The sequence below is a fragment of the Hordeum vulgare genome, chromosome 7H, assembly GCF_904849725.1.
Source record: "Hordeum vulgare subsp. vulgare chromosome 7H, MorexV3_pseudomolecules_assembly, whole genome shotgun sequence".
Taxonomy (NCBI): Eukaryota; Viridiplantae; Streptophyta; class Magnoliopsida; order Poales; family Poaceae; genus Hordeum; species Hordeum vulgare.
In genome coordinates, this window is record NC_058524.1 from 62127490 (window position 1) to 62133489 (window position 6000).

The following is a 6000-nucleotide window of genomic DNA, read 5'->3' on the forward strand; positions in this document are numbered from 1 at the left end:
CTATGTGAGATGACTTATGCAACGAATGGAGTTTGCAAACAAGCGGTGAATTAGGCTCTCCTTCGAGGATATGGTGAAGGTGCCTCGGGCATGTATCGTCCCCGCACAAAAAAGATGTGACTTTTTTTTACGCGGATGCAATATTTTTCTAATGTGTTATAGATTGAAATTGGTGGCAATGGTGATGAGTTTATTCCCCCACCCCGTGACAACCTCCCTATTCATTCATGCCCCCCGACCTAATTTCTGATACTCTAATTTCTTAATATCTCTATGCATAACTCGATCAAACAACAAGCGACAAATCAGTTGTGTTCACAATTCTTTTGCTGCAAAAGTAACCAATCAGTCAATCCATCAATCACTTTTTCTTTCCATACACTGCTCCTCTCCAATATCCATCCTCTCCTCTCCAATATCCATCCTCTGGTTGGCAGTCATTCCCAATCTCATCTCATGGAAGTCTCTCCACCATAATTTCCATCATCTAAATTTTGAGATGAATTTCGCATAAACCACAACTATCATGTGTTTCAACAATCCTCAAACATGGAAATTTTAGAATAGATTTTAATGCCCCCCCCCTGCAAGTTTAACATTCTTGGCAACTTTTGTCGAAATCTGTAATAATCACATGGAAACTTGTATGGAAATATGTAATAGTCACATGACAAGTAGTTTTTCTAAATCATTGCAATTTAAAAAAATGTTTCTACTTCATCACATGGCGTTTTTAGATAATTATTTTGTTGCACATCATTGCAATTTAACAAAAAATAATGCCCACTATTGCAAGTTTAAGTTTTTTCTAATTGATTGCAATTTTATAAACATTCTACTTCGTCACATGGAAAATTTAGATAATTATTCTTTTCTAAATCATGGCAATATTTTACAATTAGTAAAGTTTTCACCATGGCAAGTTTAGGATTTTTTCCAAAACATGGCAAATTTGCGGATCTATGTAACGGTCACAATAATTTTTTAAGAAAAAATTAATGTTACTTGAAGAAATTAGGAATTTTGGTTTTCATTAAGCATGGATTTTTTGATGTGTTCTACTTTGTCACATGGCAAAAAAGTTTAAAAACATTGGAAATAACTTTTTACCTATGGCGGGAGCTATGCACGCCCCCAATTTTTTTCTCGAATTATTTTTGGTAAATTATTTTGGACCATGGGAAATAACTCTACAAAAAAAGTTATTTTCATGATATAGGACCAGCGAGGCAAGCAAAAAGGCAATTGTGCCAAAAAAAGCAACCGAAAAACAAAGAGAAATGAGAAAAGGCCCTTCTATAAACTAAAAATCCATTTGTGCCAAAAAGGTAAGCAAAAAATACAAGTGAGGAAAAGACATTTCTATGCAAAAAAAAAACACTTGTGCCAATGCCATCAAAATCGACACCTGATATATAAAAAATCACTTTTGCGAAAGGGAGTGTAGTTGTCATGATTTGAGTGTGCAAAAAACTATTCTCCCATGAATTCTGCCTCCTAGAATAATTTGCCACCTACATCATTATGTATTTTACTTGCTTTTAGCTATAAACTTGCCATGGAAAATTTCTGATTTATTTATGCCATGGACGCTTTAAGTTTTGTAGTACTTCCATATAATAGCAATGGAAAACTTTAATATGCTATTGCCACATGACCTTAAGTTTTGTTCCAACATTTATATAGTTTCCATGGAAAATTTTAAGATATTATTTTGCCATGCCATGTCAAGTGTTGTGATACATATATAAACATGTCATGGCAAACATTTTTTGTAATATGTTTTTGCCATTGCCACTTCCATGGCGCGGTGACGGGTGTGGTAGCTTGGTGAAAGCACAATTGCTCCTAAGGTGGTTTTGGTAATTAATAACAACATATGTGCCATTGAACTAATGATTCTATCCAAGTATATTTCAGAAAAATTCAAAGATGCATTGGCTAAAGGATTGTGAGGAGAAGCCCCTTGATGCAAGGAAAGGAATAGGATTGGCCAAGCTTCAAGCAAGAAGACTCTACAATTTATATTTGTGAGAAATCACTTTTGAGTCAATAGGAAAGCCAATACTATTAAAGGGGGGTGAGATATCTATGATGAATTGGTTGCTCAAGTCCTTAGAGATAGCCGCAAAAAATACTCAACCATTCTCCCACAAATTGTTTTGTCCAAAGCCAACATTTCGACTCGGCCCTACCAATTTTTCCACAGATAGATCCTATGCCAAACCCTAGAATCCCGGTACCAGCAACTTTCACTTTGGTGCCACCGAAAATCAGTGACCAACTTTCTGGTGTGTCGATTTCAAGAATCCCAATTTTCAAGTTTTGAAATATGTCTCACCGAGATTTGGAGACTGCCCTAGGTCACCATATCGCTTCCACCGAGATTTCTATATCGGTCTCGCCAAGAATTCGAAAGTTGCCACATTTAGTGTAACTCAATACACCAAGATTCATGTCGGTGTCACCGAGTTGGGCTATAATGTTGTAACGGTTGGATTTTTTGAGATGCCTATATAAACCCCTCCACCACCTCTCATTCACAAAGGAAGCACTCATAACACACACACACACACTTGTCATGTCCATTTTTTTGAGAGAGAGCCACCTACTCATGTGTTGAGATCAAGATATTCCAATCCATCCACTATAAACTTGATCTCTAGCCTCCCCAAGTTGCTTTCAGCCCAATCAATCTCTTCTACCCATGCCAAATCTGTGATAGAGTGACTGAGTGTTGAGGAGACTATATTTTGAAGCACAAGAGCAAGGAGTTCATTTTTCTATCACATCTATTACCTTTTGGAGGGTGGTGCCTCCTAGATTGGTTAGGTGTCGCTTGGAAGCCTCCTACTTCGCGTTGTGGAGATGAACCAAGAAGTTTGTAAGGGCAAGGAGATCGCCTACTTCGTGATGATCTACCCTGAGTGAGGCTAGTCTTGTGTGGAGGTAAGCCATGGTGGAATAGACAAGGCCGCTTCTTCATGGACCCCTTGTGGGTGGAGCCCTCCATGGACTCTCGCAGCTGTTACCCTCCGTGGGTTGAAGTCTCCACTAATGTGGACGTATGATAGCACCACCTATCGGAAGCATGCCAAAAATCTCCGTGTCAACCTTTGCGTTTGATCTTCCTTTTCCTACCCTCTACTTACACTTGCATGTCTTTACTTTCCACTGCAATACTCTTAGATATGCATGTGTAGATTGTGCTTGACTTGTTACAACTGCTAAAACTTGCCCACAACTAAAATTGGAAAAGGCTAAGTTTTATTTGGTCAAGTAGTATAATCACTCCCTCTAGACATACTTCGGATCCTACACCTGGTGGTACGGGTGGTGTCTGGCCACTTGTGCCATGCGAGGGGATCGGTCTCTCCTAGTTCAGCGTTGGTGGTACCCTGTTTGGTGGGAGTCCTAGACTCCGACGATTCCAATCCATGATCGATGCAAGGCTTGGTCCATCTTCGGCCTTCTTTATGGTCTTGCGCCTTCGATGGATGAATCTCGGACAGTGCCCTGCCTTGTTGCTGCCGACCATGGTCTTCTAGTGGTTGGTCTTCTTGCTGTGTGGGTATATTGTTGTTGTGTTTCATGGCATCTTGGGCTCCTTGGTCTTGGTTATATGAAACCTCTGAGTCATTCACCATTGCGACACCTGTCGAGCTTAGGTGAAATGGCAGTGGCCCTTTGCGGCAGCAAAAACAAACCTTGTGGTTGTTCATGTTTCGGCCTCTCATCACAGTCAGTGGCACAATACTTGCTTGGTGTTTCCCTCCTTCCGAGGCCTTAGTTTGGTTTGTCGGTGTTGGCTTTGCGGCGGTCGATGGAATGACATTTGTTGTATCCTTTGAGTCATTTCTCAAAGTACTATGTATCTTGTTCTGCATTGATTTCATTTCTATGTACTGTGATTCCTTTGTATTCATGTCGGTTGATGGCTTTGTTAACTCAAAGTCAGGCTAGGTTCAAGCCTTTTCTCTAAAAAAAGGGAGGAAATGTTGCTCGGGAGACCTAACGGAGGGCATGTCTGGTCGTTGGATTTTGTGCTGGGGGCTTTCTCGTAGTGAACCAAAATGTTCGCTAGTTCCCCCTTATCTTAGCGATTGATCTACCTCGCAGGGTTTGCGCCAGGGGGTCTCCTTGGGGAACATACATGACTTGCATGTTATTTGGCACCTAAATTAAGGTCGTAGATGCTTTGTAGATTTGTTAGATCTCCTTTGATATGTACTATCTTTGTTTCTAAATATATGTCATCTTTGCAGTTCAGTGAACTGCAAAAATGCCATTTTCTATAAACCCATCCCCATATATTACTTAACTAAAATGTACATACAATAATTTATTGCAAGTTTCATCGCACATGCTGAAACATCATTAAGAGGAACACCATGAGACCCATTAACAAAACTAAATTTGGTGATCTGGTGAGCCGCCATATTGTAGGATTAAAAGTACGTGTAGCAATTTTATCAAGTCAAGCAATACCCTACATATGCAAGTCTAAGAGTTGAGCAGCAGAAAATAGAGACACCGCATACAAATGTAAAGGAGGTGTCGAAGAAGTCAAACACAATGAAGACACGGTGTTTTTGGTGTGGTTCCGATAGGTAATGCTGTCGTGCGTCCACATTGATGGAGACTGCAAGCCATATAGGGTAACAACTGCACGAGTCCATGCAGGGCTCCACCCACGAAGGGTCCACAAAGAAACAACATTGTCTATGCCATCATAGGTTACGTCCACGAAGGACTTGCCTCACTCAGGTAGATCTTTGCGAAGTAGACAATCCCCTTGCCCTTATAATGATTCAACTTGACATGATTTGGATGCTCGAAACGACACCTAACCAATCTAGGATACACCACTCTCGAAAAGGTAATAGATATTGTGTTGATGATGAACTCCTTGCTCTTATGCTTCAAAAGATGGTCTCCTCAACACTCAATTACTCTTTTATAGAATTTGGCCTGGTAAAAGAGAATGATTTGGTGGAAAACAACTTGGGGATGCTAGAAATCAAGAATCATACGGTAGGAATGGAATGTCTTGGTCTCAACACATGAATAGGTGGTTCTCTCTCAGAAAATGAGTTGTGGAAGCGTACTTTCGTTCTGATGGCTCTTAGTGAGAGTAGGAGGCGGTGGAGGAGTACTCTCACTGAGAGCCATCAGAACGAAAATCCAGCCGTTACCACTTTAGTGCAAAACCCGGTGACACCAAAATAAAATCTCAGTGGGACTAACTAGTGCAAAAGGATTCAACTTTTGGCTTTTCGGTGCGACCGAATGGAACAACTCGGTGAGACCGATTCAATATACCTTAGGCAGATCCAACTTCTTGGAGATTTCGATCGATTCATCTCGGAGATTCCGAAATGACTTCAATTGGCAACAACAAGTTGGTCACTGCTTTTCGGTCTTACCGAACGCAGTCTCGGTGGCATTGAGATGCTAGGGTTTGGCTTATGGCTCTGTCTTGGTGTAACTCGGTGGACCGAATTGAATATTTGAATCTTGAACAGATTGATGTGAGAGTGTGGTTTAGGGTATTGGTGGTAATTCTCTAAGCACTTGAGCAACTGAGTCATCATCGATACCTCATCACATTTAATTAGTATTGACTTTTTCTATGGACTCAATATGATCAATGATCACTTAACCAAAGATGTAAAATCTTGAAAGCCAATCCATGTCCTTAGATTTTTGAGGGGTCCACAACCACCTATGCGAGCCATGCCATCATTGAAATTCTCTGAAATATACTCAAGGAGACCATTAGTTGAATGAGCTATATGTTACTCTCTCCATCCCAAAATAAGTTTCTTAACTTTATACTAACTTTAGTATAAAGTTATACTAAGATTAATACATTTATTTAGGACGAATGAAGTATGATAAATAACCAAAACCACCAAATGATTGGACGCGCTTTCTCATATTTACCTTTCTATTAATGCCTTATGTTTAGGAATAGAGGTACTCCCTCCTATTCATATT